Source organism: Perca flavescens, chromosome 14 (assembly GCF_004354835.1).
Source record: "Perca flavescens isolate YP-PL-M2 chromosome 14, PFLA_1.0, whole genome shotgun sequence".
Lineage (NCBI taxonomy): Eukaryota > Metazoa > Chordata > Actinopteri > Perciformes > Percidae > Perca > Perca flavescens.
In genome coordinates this window covers 9,234,790-9,248,734 of record NC_041344.1, presented here as the reverse complement: position 1 = coordinate 9,248,734, position 13,945 = coordinate 9,234,790, and positions in this window count along the sequence as shown.

Sequence of the window (13,945 nt, the reverse complement as noted above, 5' to 3'; positions counted from 1 at the left end):
CCCCAAGATTTTCAGTAGTGTCATCTGTCTACCCCTATGAAAAATAATATGATCTGATACAGATATGGCTGCTATATAATAACTAATTATTGTATTGTTAAGAAAATCATGCTTAGAACTGTTTTGCTTCATTTTCTTTGTTAAACCATTTTCATCAAAACTGCTGTTTTAGTTGATGTGATTTTCATTTAAAGACAAAAGCCACACCTATTTTATTCATATTATGGGAGAGTCTATCATTAGTGTCAGTGTTAAGTATAAAAATACAAAACCAACCTGGTCATTAGGGCTGTTTCTGTCAGAGTCTGAAACACAGAGGGACCACCTATTAGACAGTGTGTGTGTGTGTGTGTGTGTGTGTGTGTGTGTGTGTGTGTGTGTGTGTGTGTGTGTGCGTCTTTGTGTGTTGCATAATTCTGATGATTAAAGGATGTAACATTCACTTGAAAACATGAGAGGAAACTTCTCTCAGACACATTTCTCAAATATTTAAAATAAGATGATTGAACATGTGTAAATCAAATGTAATTATTGTTCATATCATGAAATGATGAAATGTATTTGTATATGTGTACCTGAACTGTCCCCTGGATACTCAGCCCCAGGCTTCTCCTCCTCTGCTGCTTTAGACATCCTGATATCTGCAAGAAACACACACACACAAAAACACATCAGAAAGGGTCATCATGAAAAAGATATCCGAGGTACAGACGGCGACGCTACGTAGTTAGAAAAAAGCACAGGGTTGAAGGTGCAAATTCCTAGCTGACAGGAAAAACATAATCTCAGCGACTACCGTCCAGGTCACCACCATACTATATGTCAGGAGAAGACGGTGGACACGCTGCGACACACACACACACACACACACACACACACACACACACACACACACACACACACACACACACACACACACACACACACACACACACACACACACACACACACACACACACACACACACAAACGGACAGGCACCCTGTTTGAATTGTATAAAATAAAAAATGCTGCATCATTTTATCAAAAAAGCAGTGGCAAACTGGAAAAAATTATGAAATGAATGCCAATAAAAAAACCTGTTGATGAATATTTTAAATACATTTGTGGTCGGCCAATAGTTGTGCAGTAATACATTTCATAATTTAATATTCCATTCGTTTAGGTTAACAAATTAAAATGGTAGATTCTTTTTTGTTAGATCTCCTTTGACAACTAGTTTTAGCAAAATAAAACTAACAGTGCAACAGAGATTTCTTCCAACGAGAACGTCCTGACATTTGAGTTTTCGCATTTTCAACAAATTCAGTAATAACTGTGTGAAAAGAAAACGTAAAAAACCTTGAAGTGCAGCTCTTGCATGAAACTACAGACACAAGACACAAATCTTCTCTGCAGGATCAAAGAGCCATGTTTTAAACAATTCTTTTGTGTTTGCTCTCTATTGCTGTCCTTCAGCTGCTTGTTAACTTTCACCATTCAGATACACAAACACAATCAATCACTGCTTCCTGAATGAGAGGTCAGTCCTACAGTTCTCTCCGTCTGAGTGGCTGGATGCTGGCGATTCTCGCTATTTGGCGGGTCAAAGTTCCACCGAGATCAATGCTGTCAGGAATTCAAAAGAATTGGGAACGAATTCTGGTACGGCTGCAACAAATAGTGGCAAGCTGTAACTATTTTGCTACTAGAGTGCTCACCCTGAGTTGCTGTATCATTTTTTATTTTTTTTTTATTTGATTTATTTGACATATCAAATATATATTTCTATATAACAGGTACATATTCTGTATACAACATACGCTGCGACAACTACATTATTCATTAAGAATGTTGAGGATTTCACAATAAAGATAACTTATCTGCCAGGAAGAAAAAGACAGCAATACCAGTCACAGATGATTAAGGTAGAGGTTCTCAATCTTTTTTCAGCAAGGACCCCTTACAAGATAGAGAATATATGTCCCTTGGAATAATTTTATGTAGCCTATATATTTTATAGCCTTTGTTATGTGAAAGAACAACACAAGATATTGTATTATCTATTTCCCACATGCATGTATAAACCTATAACAAGACTTGATTTGATCTCTACTGGAACTCTCCACCGCTGCTGTGTACAGAACATGTCATAAATCTACATGGCTCAATGTCTGTGGCCCTGTCTCTATTTAAATATCCATGCGGGTCCCTAACTAGGCCTGTAACAATTATTACATAATTGTCTAATCGCAATATTTTAAGTATATTTTAAGCAATCGCCGTTTCTTTGTTTAACCGCAATTAATTGCTAACGTTAGCTAAGGTCCTAAGGTGTAGGGCTGTTGATGGTTTTGTCAACTTTATGTTCATTTAAGAAAAACAACAACAACGTTTTATGATAATAAAGAGGTGTGGTTTACTTCATAGACTGTGTACCTGTGTTATTACATTATCTGGGTCACATTACGGTGATATAACCAAAAGATACCTCCTGGAATTCATTCAAAACTTTAATATGTTTGAGAAAGTAATACATAAATGAATTTTTTTTTATATTTGACTGAAAGAGACAATTACATTGTTAATCGCAATTATTTCTGAGACAATTCATTGTACAGCTCTATCCCTAACTAGCATAAAATAATTCTTAAAATACCGTGGCCCATTTTAGGACATCAAGAAGTGGAAATGATATTGCTGTTCGTCCTGTGATAACTTAGTTACTCCAGCACTGGGGATGAAACCCCTACGAGAGCTTGGCTGAATAAAATCAGAAATACATCGCTGTCAAGATAAAACCAAAAGTGTTCTTCTTAGAAATTAAAAAGTTCAGGTTTGGAAGATACAGTCTAGATTTTTGTTTTACTCTGCAGTGATGATGTGCGACCTTTATAAATTACTCCGGGCGACCATTTTACGTTTCCATTAAATGCGAGCCGCAAAGAGAAAACCCCTGCTCAGCAAAAACTTACTTGACCAACAAAACGGATGATACCATTCTGTAATTTAGCTCTTTAAATGTAAACTTTATTGATGCAGGATGTGGGACTGTGAGCTTTCTGTGGCAGATATCATGCTAACTACCCTCGCTGCACCTTCTGTTTGTGGCGACTTCTGGGATTGCAGCAGTAATTGGTCGAGGAAGAACAACGCCAGAGGAACTGCTTACCTGAGCACCAGGCATTACTCAGCAGCACCGCCATCTTGGAGAAAACCCTCCCTTCACCCCCTGCACGAAGCTCCCAACTCCTGTCTTTCTTGTGCTTTTATAACTAATTTCCCCTCTTTAGCTCAGGGCTTTTGCAAGAAAGGGCTCATCTTTAGCACCAGCTCACCAAGAAAAGAGACACAGATTAAAACGCAGTAAGAAAGAGCTCAAAATATAAACTGTGTGTGATTTGGTGCACACGTGTTGTCTGCATGAGGTTCACAAGTCTGACAGGAGGCTGTGAAAATAATCAAAGTACACCTGATAAAACCACAGCCAACATCCAACATCTACACTGCCCCTCTTCTTCCTCGCTATAATTACAACTACAGCTCCTGTCCTGCTGCTTCACTGCCTCCTGTATACCCTATGGAGCACACACACACACACACACACACACACACACACACACACACACACACACACACACACACACACACACACACACACACACACACACACACACACACACACAGAAAACCCACATTTTGTGTATGATAGAGGAAATGTGAGACAAAGAATGAATGAATGCTTGAAAACAAAAGAAGAAGGGCTCACTAGAAATATATATAAGCCTGGTGTGAGTTTGTGTGGTGTGTTTGTGTGTGTTTGTGTGTGGTAATCTTATCATCAGGGTCACAGACAAGTTCAAGGTGTGATGAGAGGAGGTGGAAAGGAAGGGCGGAGGGGGAGAAAGAGAGACAAAGAGAAAGAGATGGAGCGATGGAAGGATGCACGGAGAACATTTAGAATCTGAGGGAAAATAGGGAAATATAGATATAAGAAAAAGTGAAAGAAAAAAGACGAGCGACGGAACATAAAAAAAACATTGTTTTGCAGTAGTTGGAAAAGTATGTGTACACTGAACATAGATGCAAATTTTATCACACACTTCTCCTTTTCAGTTTAAAGACTTCATTCTTTTTTCTTCTCTATATTACTGCACATTAATGTTGTAATTTCTCACCAAAATTAAAAGGAGGAAAGAATTGTTCTTTGGTCATTATGAGTAGAGAGTAGCGGATGACATCTTGTGATGTTTTTATTCATTAATTTATTGTGTATTGTATGTCAAAAGGTTTCATCAAAGAAGATCCCGGAAATTAATTTGGTATCGTAATGTCTTAACTGAGATTTAAAAAAAAAAATGCATTCTTTAAAATCCACCTGCATTATTGTAATGAAAGGGGAAATTGTTTTTTATTTAAGGACTGAATGAGCCCTCAGTTAGTGGAGGGTTGCAGTTACATAACACAACCAGATGGTGGCAGCACCCACCTGGAAATGCTAAGCCAGAACCGCATGAGTGTGTGTACGTGTGTGTGTGTGTGTGTGTGTGTGTGTGCTGTACCCTGGCACATTACACAGTAATACGTTATCTGAATCCTTTCATTAAAAAAAATTTATCTTTCCGCAATAAATAGTTTTGAAGGTGTAAAAGTCTGCACTCACAGGTACGTTGAGAATTAAATACACACTGAAAATTAAACACAAACTTTAAACACACATTTCTCAGAAAAATCCAAGCCAGTGTTTAGCAAATATACACAGATGTTCGGTATTTTTAGCTTAACAGACCTTAGAAATCAGTGTCTGTTACTACTCATGCCATTACTACTACCACGAACATCAGATCTACTGTAGTACTGCTGCAGTTAATACTACCACTTGCAGAAACAAATATTTCCAATATTTAAAAAAAAAATTCTAAAATGTTGGATCCATTTCATTCAAACATGGGGTCAAAGAGGTCTACTACCATCGGGAACTGCACACATGGTGTGAATCTATATATGCTACTGTAGCGGTATCCAATACAGCTATTTTAAATTGTATTGTAAGCAAGCATTACAGCATATTGATGATTGAATGATTGGTTTCCTTTGTGGAGTATTGGGAAGACAGCTGCACTCATCACAATACTGATTTCACCAATGTATGCGCACACACACACACACACACACACACACACACACACACACACACACACACACATTATTATTGCTCCTTCATCCTCTCAGCATACGAAGGGAGGATCCCATAAAATCATTTTATCACCCCCCTCCCCCCGCCTCATCTCTGTCTGCCCATAACGCCTCAACTGCCCCTAACCCCTCTGGCCATGGGGCCTTTTAACCCCCCCCCCCCCCACCCCCCATCCATCCCAACCACCTCAAATATGCTAACAAATCAAACACACGAACCCCCAAATGTCACAGATGTCCAGAAGTACGTGAAGTAAATTGTATTTTCTCCGATTAGGATTTCAGACAAAACTATTATTTCTACAAATGTCTGTTTGCCCACGATTCTTTAATTTGGACAATTTCTCTCCAAGTTACAGTGACCACCGTCCTAACACACTCTTCCACCCCGGGGCAGTTTGACAGCAGCCGCTCGTATGGAGACCCCCCCCTCCCTCCCCGTTCCTACTCATCCTATGAGTGCTAATAGAGAGAGAGAGAGAGAGAGAGAGAGAGAGAGAGGGCAGATGATGTATCTGTCTTCTGCAGTTGACATGGCCTACGTGTGTGTTTGGTGTGTGTGTGTGTGTGTGTTAAAAAAGGGGGTGCAGGGTCACTGTCAGGGAATTAGAAAAGGGGGAATGAGTGCGAGAGAGGGGGTGAGAGGGGGAAAGGATGGCTGGAGGGGTCCTAAACTCACCCTCCGTCCCCTCCTCCTTTTTGCCCACCCACCCCGCCTCGGTCACGCCTGTCAGGGGCCGGTGACAGACGGCGCGTGGGTTTCTCTGTGTGTGTGTGTGTGTGTGTGTTTGAGGGGAGGTGGGGGGCGGGGTCGCCTGGCGCTGTTTGGCGTGTGGATGTCAGAGGTCAAGCACATGTTCTCGGCCACCTCACGCCTCGCAGTGACACACACACACACACACACACACACACACACACACACACACACACACACACACACACACACACACACACACACACACACACACACACACACACACACACACACACACACACACACACACACACACACACACACACACACACACACACACAAGCTGCATGCCTTTCCCACCTGTCCCCAGTCACATTCACTACCAAACACACATGTCAACGAGAAACACTGCTGTAATGAGAAGATAGTCAAAATCAGCTGTGAAACTGACAAGAAACTAAAAGGACTAAACGCTGAAGTAGGCTATTTATAATTTCCCCGTGGGATTATTAAAGTATTTCTGATTATTGTCTAACACAAAGTCTTTTATGTTAGGCAATAATTACAATTTTAAGCTTTTTTGGCTTTGGATTATGTTTGGGGCTTCAACTAACAATTATTTTACTTTGTCGATTTTTTTCTCCATTGATCTTTTAGTTTATAAAATGTAAAAAAAATTGTTGTCTGACCCAACAGTCCAAAAACCTAAAGATATTCAATATGCTGTTATATAGGACAAAGAAAAGCAGCAAATACTCACATTTGAGAAGCTAAACCCAGAGAATATTTGAAACATTTTGCCTGAAAAACAATTGAAATAATCACTGCAGCTCTAATTATGTTAGAGATATTACACAGTAAAGAGGAACAGGACAGATTACGCATAACTGGATTCTGTGATGTTACATAAGCGGTTATGAGGCCAAAAAACTCTCAGTTAAGTTATCATAAGATCATTGGATGAACGATTAGGATTTGAATTACTCTAAAACTTGGCAGGATTTGAAATCCTGCCATGTTTGAAGTTTTAGAGTAATGTTATGAAGTTAAAATTAAAAAGAGCTACCAGTTATCAACTCTTTAGCAGTATTTTGGTCTTGAATACCATAAACAAAGTTGCTTTAACTTCATGGTTATAAAGTCAGAGATTTAATATAAAAAAATCGGAATGGTAAGTCTTTCAATTTTTTGCATCTCTTTTTCTCCTGGTTTCAATTCAACCTCTTATTCCCCACAACACATCTAAGAAAAGGACAATGTGAAAACAAAGAGCAGAGCTGTGCATCTGAACACATTGGGCTAAATTTAATGAGAATGTATTCTGCTTTAGATAAGAAGAGAAAGATGCTGCATACATACATACATAAATACATACATATATATACATACATATATACATAAATACATACATATATATATATATATATATATATATATATATATATATATATATATATATATATATATAGGCTGCATTACAGTGAAGTGATGTACTTTTCTGAACTTACCAGACTGTTCTAGCTGTTTTATTATTAATGATTATTTATCTAAAATCTAAGTGTGAAGATATTTTGCGAGAGCACCAACTGTCAACTCTAGAATATATCGCCGCAATAACGATCGAGGTATTTGGTCAAGAATATAATTTTCTCTATATCACCCAGCCCTATATCAGAAAATATGGGACGTAGAAATAAGCGCTGAAAATGTGTAGAAGAAAAATCCAACAATTTAAAACGTTGGAAAAAACTAAAACAAACCTTATGGAGCTTTGATTTCAAAAAAGGTACTCCTGTTGTTAAACAGTATTTATGTTTACATTTTATTGTTATTTGAACAGCTGAGCATTGAACCAGGTGAAGAAACCTGTTTATTATTTATTCATTTGATTTTGCAACTGTTCACTGAAATAGCCGGTTTCTATGAAACTACTTGTGACATGTCATATTTGGCTTTGACTTTGACTGAACAGTTGCTCTCACTTTGCGGAAAAAATATCGGGATATATATCATATATCGATATTCAGCCAAAATATATCGGGATATGACTTTTGGTCCATATCGCCCAGCCCTAATATATATACATACACACACACACACACACACACACACACACGGTGGACTGTGTCCGCATTAAGTAACCATAGCATCCATATTGAATCCTTAAGCAGAGAAATTATACTTCCAAATGATGATATACTACATTCTAAACTGTAGGTGTTACACACAGCCATAGTTACTATTAAAAAGGTTTACAACTTGTTTCAGATGTTGATGTGGTTGAACGGCAAATTGTGCCTCAAAATATACGTTTTATACCACAGTACAAAAGAAGAGATAAAAAAAAATATGTATATATCTATATATAAAGAAGATATCACGAGAATGTTTCTTTTTCATATTAGCTTAGGTTGACACAGAACATGATGTGACCCATGGCCGTGTGAACATTAACACACAGTAAAACGTGTTCAATTGCACCATCCTTAATCTGAAAACGAGACTATTGTTACTAGTTTCTATAAAAGGTGAATACTGGGGATTTTGTTCTCCGTTTGAAGAGCTACAGTCGCTGCTCCTGGCTACGCACGCCTTCACCCCCACACTGAAAAATGATCCACTCTATGTCCCACCCTAGTTTAATAAGCCCGTGCAGCAGAGAAACACACACAATATAAACCAAGTATTTTCGGATTGTTTGTGAGCATATTTGGCTACTGACACTGCAGTGAAAACACTACCAAACGGTAAGAACTGATGGTGTTAGTGTGAACAGGTAGCCTGTACCGGGAGCTCCCAGTTAACGCCAGCATGCTAGTTCACTTGATCCTCCTTCACATTTCCTATTAGCATCCTTCACTTCGTCCCTCACCTCCTACCTCTCTTTGTCATCCGCTCGGCCCATTCATGATTTATTCTGATCGCTCATCTCCTCTTTTCCTGAGCTATAATACGACCATCTCACTTAAACTTCTCTCTTACCTCCCCCCTTCCATTTCTACCTGTTTTCTTTCCTTAATTCCTCCATTCCCACCTCTCTCTCTCTTTTTGTCAAACGTAATCTCTAACATCCCGTCTCTTTCTCACATCCTCACCTTCTATAGTTTTTTTCATATTCTCTTTCATACATTTGGGTTCCATACAAATGCTGAGCTGCTGTGGAAACAGATGAACACATTGGTTGAGATAATTCTCATTATGTGGAACATGTTTTTCTGGAGGAGAGCGAGTTAAGGGTCAGCAGACTGGTAACTAGCTCACCTTGACACTTGTTGTGGCTACACCACAGTGAGAGCAAACCACCTGCTGTCATGAACTAATGAGTCCTTACAATTTAAACAACCGTACTGAAAGAGAAAGAAAAGAGAAAGGGGTGCTTAAGTAAAATACTGTTTACATGATAAAACAACTGTTATTGTCCAACTGTGGAAAGACATTCTTTATGCAATATCAGTGTGTGTGTGTGTGTGTGTGTGTGTGTGTGTGTGTGTGTGTATGCATTTTATGTTAAAGCTACAGGCTAAATTACACTGATAATCTTTACATTACTGTTTGCCCACAATTTCAATGTCACAAAATCTGTACATTTGCAGAATTTCAACGTGATATCACGACTTCGCGTAAACATACACGCCACAAGGAAACATCGCATGCAGGACACAAAGTCACACACGGGATGCAATCCCCGCTCTCCTGGGTGAAAGTCCTGTGTTTGACCCATCCTCCACCATGACTAACCTCCCTAAGCGGACTTTCGCCCTTTCATACTACTCGCTACGACGTCAATTCACACGCAATCGCAAGGTAATGTAAGTCAATGGAGGCCAAACGTCTTGACAACACGCCAATAATGGCATACGAATTGCCGTGTGATACATACGCAATTCATGAGATCAGTCTGATCATTTTGTGTTATTTTGAGTAATTTATGAGACTTTGAGTCATGACTCTGCTTACTAATCTTAGCCTCTTCCTGTCTTACGAAAAGGCTTTTTTCGTTGCTTCAGTCTAATGCTACTTTTGCAGGATTAACTGTGGTTCTGCCATTAAGCTTCAACGTTGTTGAAGACCTGTATGACTAGAACTCTAATTTGCCTCCCTCTGTGTCTTTATCCCGTCATCCCTTCTCCATCTCTGCCTCCACCTTCCTCCCCCTCTCTCTCCTTTAGTAGTGGTCAGCCGCTGCGGTCATGGCACCACTGGACAGCGCTCTGCTAGCACAGGACACACAGACTCGTTGCCAGGCAACAGCAATGAAAGATCACTGTGTGCGCGTGTGTCCACACATGTGTGCACAAGTGTATGTACTGTGTGTGTGTGTGTGTGTGTGTGTGTGTGTGTGGATGTGCTTGTCTGCTCCTCACATGTTTGTGTGTGTGTGTACCTGTGAGAGTGTTAATCATTAAGAATAAACATGTTTCCCGGCCTGTAGCTGAGGCAAACAAAGTGCTGAATGCTAATGTCTCTCCACTCGTGTTTACACTTTACCAACCAGTATTAAAGGATTACTTTGGCTTTTCGTTCAGGCAATATTCACGCCATAGTTGTCTGATAAGAACAAAGGTGAAACCAGCGTTACATTTGACATTGATTCAAAATCACCATACGCTAATTTTTACAGCTGGCAAAGCTAAAAGATTTCAATGGATAAAGAGATTTCTGTTTCATTAGGTTGTCAAGAACGCGTTTCATGGTTACAGTTTCATGTCAATAAATAAGAAAGTGTTTTCTACAGAAATAACAGCCACTTCTTCTTTAAAAAAAAAAAAAGCCTAATATCTCCAGGACACACACATACACACTTAAATATGTAATTTAAGTACGCCAACGCTGACTATATGGTAATGCTCTGGTTAAGAAGTTGATTCTTTTCATAAGTGACTTGTTTCATGCATCTACATACTAAGGAGCTGCATTTTAACGGCCTCTCAAGAGTGAATGAGTGACGTTGCGTGTATGAGTTTTTGCACAACTGTGTTTTGTGCACACATGTAGCGTGTATGTGTGAGTCAGAGGGAGAGTGATTACATGAGTGTGTGTGTGTGTGTGTGTGTGTGTGTGTGCGCGGCTGTATGTGTGTGGTTCACCAGCATATGTGAGCGTGCACGAGGGCGAGAGCTTTCCGAATGTGTCTCTAGAGTGTTTATTATATCCGATACAGTACCTCTTTCTCGCACCACATATTTCTGTGCCGATCGATACTTCTGACTCCCGACAAGACAATAATCGCACCGCCCTCCCTCTCTCCTTCTCTCCACCATTATTACTGCCCTCCCCAAGGAGCGCAACGCAGGGACGGAGGGATGGAAACGGAGAAATAAAGGAAGGGAGGACAAGGGGAAGGAGGAAATGGCCACTGTGTGTTCCTTCCTTTTCCAGCGTCGGGGCGTAAAGATGGAGGGAGAAAATGAGTGGACGAGGGAGGAAGAGGGGAGATGGAAACACATGAGGTGAAAAAAAGAGAGATGAAAAAAAAAACGAGCAGATGCTGGAAATTTAGGGATTTTCAGGGGGATAATGATGGAGGCTGGGAGACATGACAAAGATGGTTTCAACGAGAGAAAAACTAGGGTAAAGAGACAGAAAATGGCAGGAGGAGTGATGGAGAGAATGGAGCGAGGATGGTGATGGGACAGTAGGGAAGACACATGAGAGGAGGGAGAAAGAACAAATGAGGAAAGAAGATGAAAAAAATACACTAAGAAGTGACAAACAGGCAACAACAAAAAATGTAGGAATCTGTGGATAATGGCTGAAGGTGGAAAAAATAACAAGGTGTGCTGAAAAAGAGAATTAGAGGGAAAAATCCCCCCCCCCCCAAAAAAAAAAGAAAGGCAAGGGTGAATAGGAAGAGCAGGAGCGAGTGAATGGATGAGTAGAGGGATGCTGGGACAGTAGTGAGGATCAGAGCAGAGGAAGGAAGTAACTGAGCAAAGAGAAACACAAATTTAGAACATGTGTGATAATGGCACGAAAAGAGAAAATAAAAATTTAAGACGAATGATGATGTGGAGACAGACCGTCCTCGCAGGAAATAGCAGGATGGAAAAAGATAGTGACAATTGGACTGACAATGACACACAGCCTCGCCTTGATGGTGTGTGAGTGATTGGATGAGGAGGGAGGGGGCAGACAAAATGAACAGACAGAGTGGACAGAAAGATGACCGAAAAATGAGACCAGAGGGGTTCACAAAAAGAAAAGAAAAGAGGTCAGATAATAGCCTCTGAGACACAAAACGTGCATCGTGAAATCCCCAATTTTCATGTCTGAACTAACATGGATGTATCGTCACAAAAAAGAAAAGAAAAAAAGACTAATTTGGAAATTGATGATTTGGAAATACTCCCTAAATCCTTTAATAGCTTTGGTGTTGATTAAACTGTTTAAATTGTGTGTACGGTATTTTGGTCTCAAAACATGCACTCTGGCAAATTTCCTGCAAAAAAAAATAAATAAAAAACGGAAACAAATCTGCTTGAAATAGTAACAGAAATATAAACAGGAAAACATAGAGAGAAAAAATGGTTTACATTCTTGATTTGGAGCTCAGATCCTTTCTGAGTCCAAATCTTGCAGCCTCATTTTCAGCTTGGCCACATTTATTCAACGGGGGGCTGGAAGGATCATATAAGTCCAGGGATGGCAGGATTTCCTCCACCCATGGAAGATCATATTATCCTTCAATTTGGAGTTATAAGGTTGTGATGTGACTGCAGGAATATTTATGTTCAGACTGTTTGGATTCGGGGGTCCGAATCCCAGTGCTAAAAACAAAAGCTTTTTCTGTCTGTTATTTTTGTGAGACCTCTAATTCTGAGAGAGGATCTGATCTTCACAAGCAAAAGAAAATGCCAGGTATGCTCTAAAAGTGCAAATGAATGAACGAACGAATGAATGAATGAACGAATGAATGAATGAATGAGGTGTGTTGAAACCAGCCCGCTGCAGTCTCCTCCAGCCACGGACCCCGGTGATCTATGGTGCGTGCGGCGAGCTGCTAGATGGTTAGGTTTACAGGTTTATCGATTGGACCCGACTTAAATTGGCTCCCCAATTAAACAGAGCGCTTATTTGACCTCTTTACCCCTTCCTGTCCTCTCCTTTCCTGTCCCGTTAAATAACCCCCCCCCCTCACCTCCATCTCCTCCTTATTCTCCCCACCTCCCTCACACCGAGCTCCTCTCCATCGACACATCCATCTCTCTCTCAGCGTAATACCTCGACTCCCATCCCCCCTCTTTCGGCCTTTACCCCATCCCCATTTTCTGTTACCAGCAACCTACCCCCCTCTATTTAAACCCCTCTCTCTCTCTCTCCATCACCATATAGCGCTGCATTCGTTTCCTCCCGCCGTCCATTTCCCACCTTTTTCCCCAAGATCTGTTTCTCTTTGACACTTTCTCTCAGTCAATCCACCACTTTCTCCTTAAATAACAGCAATGAATTATTAAGTGTATTTATTCAAACACCATTAATTATAAAATACAGGCAGCTTGTCAGTCTATTCGCTTTGGCTGACGCCGATCTCATCGGGATGGGTAGGGAAAAGAAGAAGAAGAAGAAGAAGAAGAAGAAGAGGTTGGAGGTACAGGAAAGGTGCAGGGTGAGGTGGTTTGTGGTTTGGAAATGGGGGAGAGAAAAAGAAGAAGAGGGAGGTGAAAAAAGGGGGGTTAGGAAATTGGTGTGGCTAGCGGAACAGCTCCCCTCCCTCCCCACCACCCCATCCCTCGCTCTCTCCTCACCCTCCCTTCCCCCCTTCCCTTCCCCGCTCTGCTTTGTATTCTGCGGAGATGACAGGGGGAAAGCTTTATTGCTCTGAGTTTGTATCGATCGGGGCCCCTCAGAGGGGGTAGCCAGACTCGCACACACTGGAGGCCCTTTCGCAGAGGCCGCTGACTCCTGCCTACAGCCTCCGCCTCGCACCAACCGAACACACCCTCTCCTCTCATTCCACCTCTCCCCTTCTCTTTTTCTCTCACTTTTAAAAAATGCCGGCTCCTTCTCTCTCTCTCTCTCTCTCTCTCTCTCTCTCTCTCTCTGAGAGGTCAAGAGACGAAGCGCGGCGGCTTTTAT